The sequence below is a fragment of the Erpetoichthys calabaricus genome, chromosome 3, assembly GCF_900747795.2.
Source record: "Erpetoichthys calabaricus chromosome 3, fErpCal1.3, whole genome shotgun sequence".
In the NCBI taxonomy this organism is placed as follows: Eukaryota; Metazoa; Chordata; class Cladistia; order Polypteriformes; family Polypteridae; genus Erpetoichthys; species Erpetoichthys calabaricus.
In genome coordinates, this window is record NC_041396.2 from 144593682 (window position 1) to 144606182 (window position 12501).

Sequence of the window (12501 nt, forward strand, 5' to 3'; positions counted from 1 at the left end):
GGAACTGTTTTGATTTGCTCCTTTAATATTAAGGGATAGTAGAAGTTAATATTAAAGGGTAGCACAACTTTTGCGTCACCTTGATAATCCAATTGCAGTATTTATACATATAGATTGGTGACATTCCCATTCAGGTTTATCCTATTGTACAAGCTGTCAGCTTTCACAGTAGCAAAACTAATAGAACAAAACATATATTGTATATTGGTTTAAGGCATGATTTCTGAGCTTTTTGTCAGATTTTCTCATTACTGCAGCTTGAGGCCTATTTTGATGGTATCATAGAAATGTGGGCTTTTTTATTTAGTAGACATCACTGCTAACATGCAGCCTATTACCTTTTTTTTTAAAACAAAATTGTTTATCCATCCATCCATTATCCAACCTGCTATATCCTAACTACAGGGTCACGGGAGTCTGCTGGAGCCAATCCCAGCCAACACAGGGCGCAAGGCAGGAAACAAACCCCAGGCAGGGCGCAAGCCCACCACAGGACCTATTAATATGCAAAACAAAATTGTTTATGCTCTGTTTAAAATAATAGTATGTGAACACAAATCAGTATACTTCACATATTTAAAATTAATAATATGTTTATGACTCTGTCTACATCCAAAAAAGTAATGAACTAACAGAAATAAATAGCATCAATATATTACTGTTACAGACAGAATTACTTCAATAGAATAGGATTTTTTTTTTCATTAAGAGTGTCAGATATAAGCCACCAAAGCATCAGACTAATCAATACACGAAGAGCTAACAAGTATTTAGATTGTTTCGAATCAAAATCAAGTCATGATCCTAAATCTATAATCAAATATTTATTATATTAGTGAATTCTACCAGAACCTATTGAATAATAAGCTGTACCTCATTCATTTAAAGTTCAAACCAGAAACACATGCAGCCTCCATCTTTATTTGCTTCTTGATGTCAGTGACACATGCATCAGGCAATGGCAAATTTTTGCCTATTGACAATCATGAAAATGCAAAAGTGAATGGCAAGTATCAAAAAGTACCTTTCAAACTAATTAAAATAATACCTTAGTCACATTGCAGCAAAGACACAAGCAATAACATCTAAATGATGGTGATGTTTTCTAGACTCTAACCATTTTAAGCAAAAATACGTGAATGATGGCCTCTTTCATTTTGTATCTGGTGACTTGGTGGCTTAGTGGTTAGAGTTGCTGCTGCATGTATTCACATCTTCCGCGCAGAGTCTGAATGTTTTCCACATTCACAATTGCTTTTACGTTAGCTTCATTTGTGACTCCAATTTACGCAACCCTGTCTGGACTAGGCAGGTTTGAAAATAATATGTTCATCCACACAAAATACATTTCATAAAAAAACAGTACCATATACCACAAATGACTACATTATGTGAAATGCAACTCTTTGTTCAGTTTTTCACAGTTGATTTGAATGTTTCTGTCAGTTAACATCGAGGAATGTGACAGCTTGGTTATCTGAGCTTATCTAACCAAACAGTCCAAAAGTCTCAAGCTGTCTCTGCAGACATATATGGATCTACCAGGCTTTCAGCCGATAAAAGCGGTGCAATATATTAACATAACATAAGCAGACAGATTGAAACTGATACTATAACACAGATGCACATCCAAAGTCACTGCAGTTATCCACTGAACTTTGATCTCCACTTTAAGAGTAATTCTTAAATGGAGGAAGCAATGCTGGGTAACGACTCTCAGTAATTTGAAGAAAGAGATTTCTTTTTTAGTATCTGATCAAGTTGCTGGTTTCACTGAGCTTATTATATGATGACATTCATAGTCAGGCAGCAAAATGAAGTGTTTTCCGTATAGGGTCTCCTTGTTGAATTGATGAAAGTAGACCTGGCTTCTCTATGAATTAAAGCAAGGCTAAATGATCACAACCGTTGCCTCTGAGTCACCTAGTCAGAACTAAAAATGAGACATACCATATAAAACAAAACACGTGTACAGGACTTTTCAGCATACACATGTATTATGTAAAATGCCTTGTTACACTTCAATAATATTTGAGACCAGTGAGCTCCTCACAAAATACTACATGTGAGTTGTGTGTAAAGATATTTCAAGATATCTTTAAATCATTTTGATATATCTTTAAACAATTTAAAGACATCTTTGAATGGTAATTTGGCTTGATATGCACTTTGTCATGTAGTATGCTTTTATGTTTAAGTAAATCTGAACTCTCAGAATTTAGTCTTGTCTATGTGGGGATAGATGAGTATGTCTTTTCCCTGTATCTTCCCCCTAGTGATTATCTATTACCAATTATCAGAGCATAGACTTTTTAAAAAAATTCTGGTTGCTTTGCTGTTGCTTATCACCAAGCAATTAAGTGACTTTATTCCAGTTACATCTTTAGGAGTTATTTAATTGGGTTGATCATCTCTGTTTATAATTTATGTGCTACTCATGAAGAAATAGCAGCAATGTTTATGCCCTTTGACATCTCATTTGTTAGGTTTGGTTGTGTTACACTGTAAACTGACAAATGAAATTCCTACAAAAATTATATCAGGTTTATTTTAAAAATTGTTTGCTCTTACATCCATGTTCTGAGTCCTCTTAGTCCAGTTCAGAGTGGCAGAGTGCTAAATTCTTTCCTGATAGCACTGGAAAAAAATGCATGCAGACATGGAGAAATTATACTGTATACATATCAATTAGGTTCCTGGTAATTCTGCTCAACACAGAATCCTTTTGCCTTTAGCCAGCTGGTGTTCAGGGCCGTCTTGCCATGGACATTAATGAATTGTTGCCTAAGGGGCAATATATGATGACCTACCAGCACTGGATCTGTTCCTATTGATGATACATTCACTCTTAAAATTCAGTTCTAATGACATAAATGATAATGTAAATAAAATAACTATGATAGCAAGTGTAAACACAGGATGCTGAGATGAGCGCAGACTATAAGAGTCCATCCATCCATTATGCAACCCGCTATATCTTAACTACAGGGTCACGGGGGTCTGCTGGAGCCAATCCCAGCCAACACAGGGCGCAAGGCAGGTAACAAACCCTGGGCAGTGTGCCAGCCCACCGCAGGGTGCACACACACACACCAAGCACACACTAGGGACAATTTAGAATCGCCAATGCACCTAACCTGCATGTCTTTGGACTGTGGGAGGAAACCGGAACACCTGGAGGAAACCCACGCAGACACGGGGAGAACATGCAAACTCCACTCAGGGAGGACCGACTATAAGAGTCAGTAATAGAAAATTGCAACAATTGACAGAATTGTCTTCAAAATACAATAAACACAGCCATTTTAGCAACTTCCTTTATGCTTAAATAATGCACGTTCTGACTTGATTTAAAACTTTCAACATCTGTAACACTGGAAGCTAGATCTTTCAATAGTTTAAAGGCCATAGTGATAAAGATTGTGCAGCCCACTATACTTTTATCTGAGAAATATTAAGAAAATCAGTATCTGAATATCAGTATTACTGTTAACATACTCAGTATTCTTTATAAAATCTTCAAGAATTTAATCACATATCAAAATTAAGCCTTTCAAGCTGTGAAGTGGTGCCCCTTGCTAAAAGGTTGCTAAGGACAATGGCACTATGTTGGCACATGTTAGGGCTCTAAAAGAGAAAGAGAACCACATTAACAACTGGAGAGGTCCTGCATGTGTCAGTATGGGAAAGCAGGATCCTTTACTTGTTGGTAAGCCCTGTCAGTGTGCATGGAAAAAAGTAATGGAAGGCGCACCACTCCAGGACTGAAAGTAAGATGCAGCCAGGTTTAATTTAGGGCATTGCAGGTGCCAGGATTGCCAGACCCACTCTTCATAGAGGAAGCAAGGCCACAAGATGTTGGCAGGAAGTCATAACACTTTCTGATTAATAAAGAGCAGGGCATTTTTCCAACTGGGATTATGTTGCCCTTTTAAAGGTGAGGGCTGGCAGCAAGCCTGCTAGAAACTGTTAAGCTGACAGGTGGCAGCACACAGTTCCAGATAGTAATGACTGGGACCGTGTAGTCTGCATCCAGCAGGAAACGCATGCTCCCTGGGAATATTTTCATTAGAGGCTGCAGCATTTACTAAACCAAAAGTCTCTCTGTCCCTCTCTCTTTCTTTCTTTGCATATATTTTATATTATATATATATATATATATATATATATATATATATATATATATATATATATATATATATATATATATATATACATACTGTTTATATATATAGTCACATGCATGCACAGCTTTAAGGCCTCCCCACCACTCCAAGGGTTGGTACTTCCCTCTGCAGATCAGATGATTGATGGCTTTACCACCACTGACATCCAACTGGACCTTCTGGAAGTCCTCAGAGCTGGAAGATCCACTGTCTTAGTTCAGTTCATTTTGACAACTCAGTCTGAAAAAATGTCTGGACATTTATTGTGGATTTCCTTGCATTTTTTTGCTTCCTGTTATACGGTGTCACCAGGGTGGTGCTGTCAGTCTTTATAGTTGTTTGCCTGGTCTCTTTATATTACAAAACATTAAGTCCTTCCCTAGTGGTACAGTCGTGATTCTAAGATGAAGAAAGAAAAAAACACTAAAGAAAGGATACACTTAGCTTCTTTTAATATCAGTTAAACATTCACAATAATACAATTTTTGAAGGAGAGCTATTGGCAAAAGCTCACAGTTGTGGGGTTCCTGAAGTTGGCTCTGACTGGCTTCATGAGGATGTGGGAGGCACGTTTCTAAGTATGGGCTGAAGCAATGTCTTTCATCCGTCTGTAGGTGAGCTGTAATGTCCATTGCAGTCAGAGCTTTATACTTTTCTCCAGGTCTTTGTTCCCAAAATAAGAACATGCATTTGCCAAACTTGGGATATAATCTTTTGCTGGCATAAGGTAAATGGAAATAGCACACAATAACTGTTAGCCATAAACAGACCATCAGACAATGGGACACACCTAATCTCTTTTAAACCGGCCGGATTTGTCTTCACTTGTCTTTTGCCATTTCTCTGTCAGGTTGCTTACATGACAGTAATGTTTCTCCCTGTTAGCTGGTATGCATAGTAAGATATTTTCAATTCTTGGCCTTAGTTTTGAGTAAAACCATGTACTATGGGATAAATCTCACAGATCACAGTGACACATTTAAAATCTTTGGCCACATTGCCTCTTTAAAATAAGCTGCAAGAAAGCTTCCTGAGAGCCTGACTTTTAAAGAGTTACTAGATAGAATTCTAACCTTATGTAACCTCCAGCAAAATTAGTCTCACTCCTGACCCTTGGAGACACTTAAACAAGAGGGTTAAATATACCTGTGAAGTCAAGCCTTTAATATCTGGGGGGTTTAAGGCAAAGGCCAACTGGTTTGAAAAATTCAGGCTTGAAAAAGAGACAGAGTGAGAGATAGGAACAAGACAAGAAGAGTTTGGTGGTACATTTCACGTGAACAGATTGATGAGCTACAAGCCTTGGTAGAGAAGAGTTTAAAAGAAGTCTAGTCAGGTTCAGAGATGCAGAAAAGTTGTTTCTCTTGTGTTTACCTTTCCATAAGTGGTTAACTCTAAATAAACACATAAATATTGCAAAATTTCTGAGTTAATCTGGGCATGCAGAGTCACTACAAGAGTTACTGTTTTTGTTTCTAAGGGCTCAGGACAAAAGAATCATCACTAGGTGTTTCCTTTACTCATTTTGTCCACAAGGGAGATTTGCCTCAGAATGAATTTCATAATTTTCTATACAAATTCTTTAAGCGTTGAACAGCCTATTATATTAGAAGGAGAAATCAAACTCTGATGAAGCAATTTAAAAACTGAGAAAAAACTGAGCTCTCTGAATGTAGTAGTTAATACTCATGTATATGGTAGGTTTTATTACTCTTAACTTGACAGCCTTAGATCAGCACATGAGTTTCTTCATTCTTTAAATAAATAATGCAACTAGTGAAACACATTTCTTTAGACCACTAATATCTTTTGCAACAGAATTTTTACTTTCAATAATGCAGCACTATTCTTAGTAAAGTTAATCTCTATTTCACCAAATCCTCGATAAAAATGAATATATCCTGAAATGTACAATGTAACAGAAGGCCAATATCCCTTTTCACACGTTTGGCTGTTAGGCCTCTTAGTCTTGTAGCATTTTTAAATCTTTAACTCATCTGCACTTAAGGTGTGATGTGGCTTTTTATACTCAGACATCCTCTTGCATTTGAAAATGGCAAACCATGAATTGCTAGGTGTGTGTGTGTAAGCCTATTTTGTTTTTTTAGAACTTGAGTCATATGCAAAAATTAGTCAAGAGATTCACATGATCCTAATAAACTAAATAAACTGCAAATCCTAATATACTGCACATACAGGATGAAAAAGTCATACTTTTTAAGACCTAAATTGATATGTCAAACAAATGCTTTTGTTACAGCATAATGTTAGAAATAATGTAACCATGTTGTACTGAAAATAAGTTCATTCACATACACAGGAAACGAAACATTTCCATAGCAGCAAATTGTAAACAGCAGGAGGCAGTAGAAAAGCAATATGGCTGCTTTATTCTGATCAAGAATCAGCTCTCTAAGATATGACTAAAACAAAAGGTATCCTCCCACATACACCTACACTCACAGTGATCTAACTTAAATTGCTTTTAAGCCCAACAGTAAAAAGTACAGTATGAGAGGAAACCCTTTCCCAGCTGGAATGCTGTCAGAAAGGAGGGGTAGGGGGAGCAGAGGTGCACAGGGCAGTGCCCCTCCTGGAGCGTTAGACAGCACTCCCCTGGGCTGCAGCGGTGCCCCTCTCCCAGTGGAAGTTGGAGTTTGGTACAGCCCTGTTGGGTTCCATGGGGGCCACTGCGGGGAGTTGCAGAGCTCTACTTTGCGTGGTTTCCACCAAACCGAGTACTCCCAGGTGCAGCATAAAAGGAACTGCCTCACTTCACTCAGTGAGGCAGAGTCAGGAGGAGTGCGACAACACTAACACAGCTTGCTGGAGGAAGAGTAGAGGAGGAAGGGGACAGAGAGAAAAAAAGTGCTGTGCTATGAATATTGTGTTTTTGTACTGTGCTAGGCATTGGTGGGAAACTCGGGAAACGTTTCCCACATCAAAATAAAGCCTGTGTATTGCTGGACTTGGGCCTAGTGTCTGTCTGTGTCGGGTTTGGGGAGTTGGTGCGCCCCTTGGTGATGACAATAATACAGTTAGGAATCAAATTAGGATCCAAGCATATTGCTATGACAATGCTGTCCACTGCGCCACCCACAAATACAGCCAAATTATCAAACCCACTGAAATGCTTTTCAATATTTCTTAATAATCTCTGGGTATCACTTTAGGAAGTGTAAAAAAAGTGAATCTGCTAGAATGACCCTGAAATTAGCTATCATCTTTACAAAACTTATTAACACATGAAGTACACAATATTTTATTGTGTTATCAGATCACCTGTCAAATGAATGAAAGGTACCCACTAACCTTTAAGGTTCTTTTCTTAATGGGGGAAAGAAAGAAATATCAAAACTGTCCATATTATACACTGTGTATTCAGCTCCTACTGACTGGAACTTTATTTTACTCCTTCAGTTCAATCCAGTTCACAACCAATAGAGGACTTCCAAAAAGCATCCGTTTGAGCTTTTAAAGTACATCAGCTAGACATGCAATCAGTCATAGCTCTTGGCTCACTAATAACTATCAGAGAGAGGGAGATGACTTCAGACTTTTACTTAAAAACTATATTTATGTGCATATTAACCATGGCACCAAATATAAGCAATACAAGGAAGTGTACAACCTGGGTGGGTTCATGCAGTCTTCATTCGGTCCTAGATGACATTTCCCAGATGGTCCAGTTCATTAGTTACAGAATATACTGTATATCCTTTTAACCAAAAATTGAAAAGTATTTCTTGCCGAAGGCAGAGTACCTTTGAAAGTATCCATATCCAGCTTGTAGCAGTGCTACTGGGGAATGAAACTTCAACTCCCAACAGTCTCTGCAGTGGCTCTGATTAGTCGTCTGCTGAGGGTGCAGGGGATGCTGGGGAAAGGAGGCCGGTGCGACATTTAAAAGGAGGCCAGTTTCACAGAGTGGGGGAAGTCTTTTTTGCTTCGTGTCTGGAAATGCCTGTCTGTTTGCATTCCCGTTTTACTACCTGTGGATTCTTGTTTTGTCCTGGATCATCTCCTGTTTTGGGTGTATGGAATGTATGGTGTCTTCTAGCTGCATGAGGACTCTCTGAGGATTTGTTGTCATACTGTAAAGAAAGGAGCGCTCCTGATCCTACTAACATGTCATCATCTCATTAGGAAATACAGTAATCCCTCCTCCATCGCGGGGGTTGCGTTCCAGAGCCACCCGCGAAATAAGAAAATCCGCGAAGTAGAAACCATATGTTTATATGGTTATTTTTATATTGTCATGCTTGGGTCACAGATTTGCGCAGAAACACAGGAGGTTGTAGAGAGACAGGAACGTTATTCAAACACTGCAAACAAACATTTGTCTCTTTTTCAAAAGTTTAAACTGTGCTCCATGACAAGACAGAGATGACAGTTCTGTCTCACAATTAAAAGAGTGCAAACATATCTTCCTCTTCAACGGAGTGTGCGTCAGAGAGAGAAAAGCAAACAAATCAATAGGGCTGTTTTAAGTATGCGAAGCACCGCCGGTACAAAGCTGTTGAAGGCGGCAGCTCACCCTCAAATAACCCACCCCACCCCCCCCCCAGTCCGTCAGGAGCAGGGAGAGAGAGAGAGACAGGGAAAAACAAAGTCAAAAATCAATACGTGCCCTTTGAGCTTTTAAGTATGCGAAGCACTGTGCAGCATGTCGCTTCAGGAAGCAGCTGCACACAGAAGGTAGCAACGTGAAGTTAATCTTTCAGCATTTTTAGACGAGCGTCCCTATCGTCTAGGTGTGCGAACAGCCCCCCTGCTCACACCCCCCTACGTCAGCGCAAGAGAGAGAGAGAGAAAGTAAGTTGGGTAGCTTCTCAGCCATCTGCCAATAGCGTCCCTTGTATGAAATCAACTGGGCAAACCAACTGAGGAAGCATGTACCAGAAATTAAAAGACCCATTGTCCGCAGAAATCCGCAAACCAGCAAAAAATCCGCGATATATATTTAAATATGCTTACATATAAAATCCGCGATAGAGTGAAGCTGAGAAAGGCGAAGCGCGATATAGCGAGGGATCACTGTACTGGTAGGACTGACCTTTACATTCACATACAGTGTGCTGATCTCTGGACTATCTACTTTATGTCATCAGTTGCTGTTTTTCATGGACTTCATCGTGTATGGGTTTTGTTAGTTGTTTGTTATTTTTGAATTCGTGTTTATTGTATATTACCATAAAGGGAACTGGGGTGGGATCATTGTAGTTTGTATAGTTATATTTTGTTTATTACTGTTTAATACATTCTTCAATTACTGTTTTATTACCGGTTGCTTTTTTGTCCCCCTCCTCGAACCGCCACCTTATCGTGGTGGAGGGGTTTGCGTGTCCCAATGATCCTAGGAGCTCTGTTGTCCGGGGCTTTATGCCCCTGGTAGGGTCACCCAAGGCAAACTGGTCCTAGGTGAGGGATGAGACAAAGTGCGGTTCAAAAGACCTTCTACGATGAATAAAAAATTTGGACAGCGTTTTCCCTCGCTCGGATGTGGGTCACCGGGGCCCCCCTCTGGAGCCAGGCCTGGAGGTGGGGCTCGATGGTGAGTGCCTGGTGGCCAGGCTTGCACCCATGGGGCTCGGCCAGGCACAGCCCGAAGAGGCAACGTGGGTCCCCCTTCCCATGGGCTCACCACCTATGGGAGAGGCCAAGGAGGTCAGGTGCAGTGTGAGTTGGGTGGTGGCCGAAGGCGGGGACTTTGGCGGTCTGATTCTCGGCTACAGAAGCTGGCTCTTGGGACGTGGAATGTCACCTCTCTGAAGGGGAAGGAGCCTGAGCTAGTGTGTGAGGTTGAGAGGTTCCGGCTAGATATAGTCGGGCTCAACTCGACACACAGCTTGGACTCTGGAACCAATCTCCTTGAGAGGGGCTGGACTCTCTACCACTCTGGAGTTGCCCTCAGTGAGAGTCTCTGAGTGGGTGTGGGCATACTTATTGCCCCCCGACTTGAAGCCTGCACATTGAGGTTTACCCCGGTGGACGAGAGGGTAGCCTCCCTCCGCCTTCGGGTGGGGGGGACGGGTCCTAACTGTTGTTTGTGCGTATGCACCAAACAGCAGTTCGAAGTACCCACCCTTTTTGGAGTCCCTGGAGGGGGTGCTAGAGGGCATACCTTCTGGGGACTCCCTCGTACTGCTGGGAGACTTCAATGCTCACGTGGGCAATGACAGTGAGACCTGGAAGGGCGTGATTGGGAGGAATGGCCCCCCCGATCTGAACCTGAGTGGTGTTTTGTTTTTGGACTTCTGTGCTCATCACGGATTGTCCATAACAAACACCATGTTCAAGCATAGAGGTGTTCATATGTGCACTTGGCACCAGGACACCCTAGGCCTCAGTTTGATGATTGACTTTGTGGTTGTGTCGTCGGACCTGCGGCCATATGTCTTGGACACTCAGGTGAAGAGAGGGGCGGAGCTGTCAACTGATCACCACCTGGTGATGAGTTGGCTTCGATGGTGGGGGAGGATGCCGGTCAGGCCTGGTAGGCCCAAACGTGTTGTGAGGGTCTGCTGGGAATGTCTGGCAGAGCCCCCTGTCAGAAGTAGCATCAACTCCCACCTCCGGCAGAATTTCGACCACGTCCCGAGGGAGGTGGGGGACATTGAGTCCAAATGGGCCATTTTCCATGCCTCTATTGTTGAGGCGGCTGACCGGAGCTGTGGCCGTAAGGTGGTTGGTGCCTGTTGTGGCGGCAATTCCCGTACCCGTTGGTGGACACCGGCGGTGAAGGATGCTGTCAAGCTGAAGAAGGAGTCCTACCGGTCCCTTTTGTCCTGTGGGACTCTGGAGGCAACTAATAGGTACCGGCAGGCCAAGCGGAATGTGGCTTGAGTGGTTGCTGAGGCAAAAACTCGGGCATGGTAGGAGTTTGGGGAGGCCATGGAGAACGACTTTCGGACGGCTTCGAGGAGATTCTGGTCCACCGTCCGGGGTCTCAGGAGGGGGAAGCAGTGCAGTGTCAACCCTGTATATGGTAGGGATGGTGCGCTGCTGACCTTGACTCGGTACATTGTGGGTCGGTGGGTGGAGTACTTCGAAGACCTTCCAATCCCACTAACATGCCTTCCAATGAGGAAGCAGAGCCTGGGGACTCGGAGGTGGACTCCCCCATCTCTGGGACTGAGGTCACCGAGGTGGTCAAAAAACTCCTTGGTGGCAAGGAGATATGCCTGGAGTTCTTCAAGGCTCTGGATGTTGTAGGGCTGTCTTGGTTGACATGTCTCTGCAACATCGCATGGACATCAGGGACAGTGCCTCTGGATTGGCAGACCAGGGTGGTGATCCCCCTCTTTAAGAAGGGGGAGCGGAGGGTGTGTTCCAACTACAGAGGGATCACAATCCTCAGCCTCCCTGGAAAAGTCTATTCGGGGGTTCTGGAGAGGAGGGCCTGTTGGATAGTCGAAACTCGGATTCAGGAGGAACAGTGTGGTTTTCGTCCTGGTCGCGGAACAGTGGATCAGCTTTACACCCTTAGCAGAGTCCTGGAGGGTGCATGGGAGTTCATCCAACCAGTCTACATGTGTTTTGTGGACTTAGAAAAGGCGTTCGACCGTGTCCCTTAGGGAATTCTGTGGGGGGGTGCTCCAGGAGTATGGGGTACCAGACCCCCTGATAAGGGCTGTTCGGTCCCTGTACAACCGGTGTTAGAGCTTGGTCCGCATTGCTGGCAGTAAGTCGAACCCATTTTCAGTGAGAGTTGGACTCCGCCAGGGCTGCCCTCTGTCACCGATTCTGTTCATAACTTTTATGGACAGGATTTCTAGGCGCAGCCAGGGTGTTGAGGGGGTCCGGTTTGGTGGACTCAGGATTGGGTCACTGCTTTTTGCAGATGATGTTGTCCTGTTTCTGTGATCTTCTTGTTGTCCTCTTTCTGTGATCTTCAGCTCTCTCTGGATCAGTTTGCAGCTGAGTGTGAAGCGGCTGGGATGGGAATTCAGCACCTCCAAATCCGAGACCATGGTCCTCAGCCGGAAAAGGGTGGAGTGCCCTCTCAGGGTTGGGAGCGAGATCCTGCCTCAAGTGGAGGAGTTCAAGTATCTCGGGGTCTTGTTCATGAGTGAGGGAAGAATGGAGCGTGAGATCGACAGGCGGATTGGTGCGCCGTCCGCAGTGATGCAGGCCCTGCATCGGTCTGTTGTGGTGAAAAAGGAGCTCAGCCGTAAGGCAAAGCTCTCAATTTACCAGTCGATCTATGTTCCTACCCTCACCTATGGTCATGAGCTATGGGTAGTGAACGAAAGAACGAGATCGCGAATACAAGCGGCTGAAATGAGTTTCCTCTGCAGGGTGTCTGGGCTCTCCCTTAAAGATAGGGTGAGAA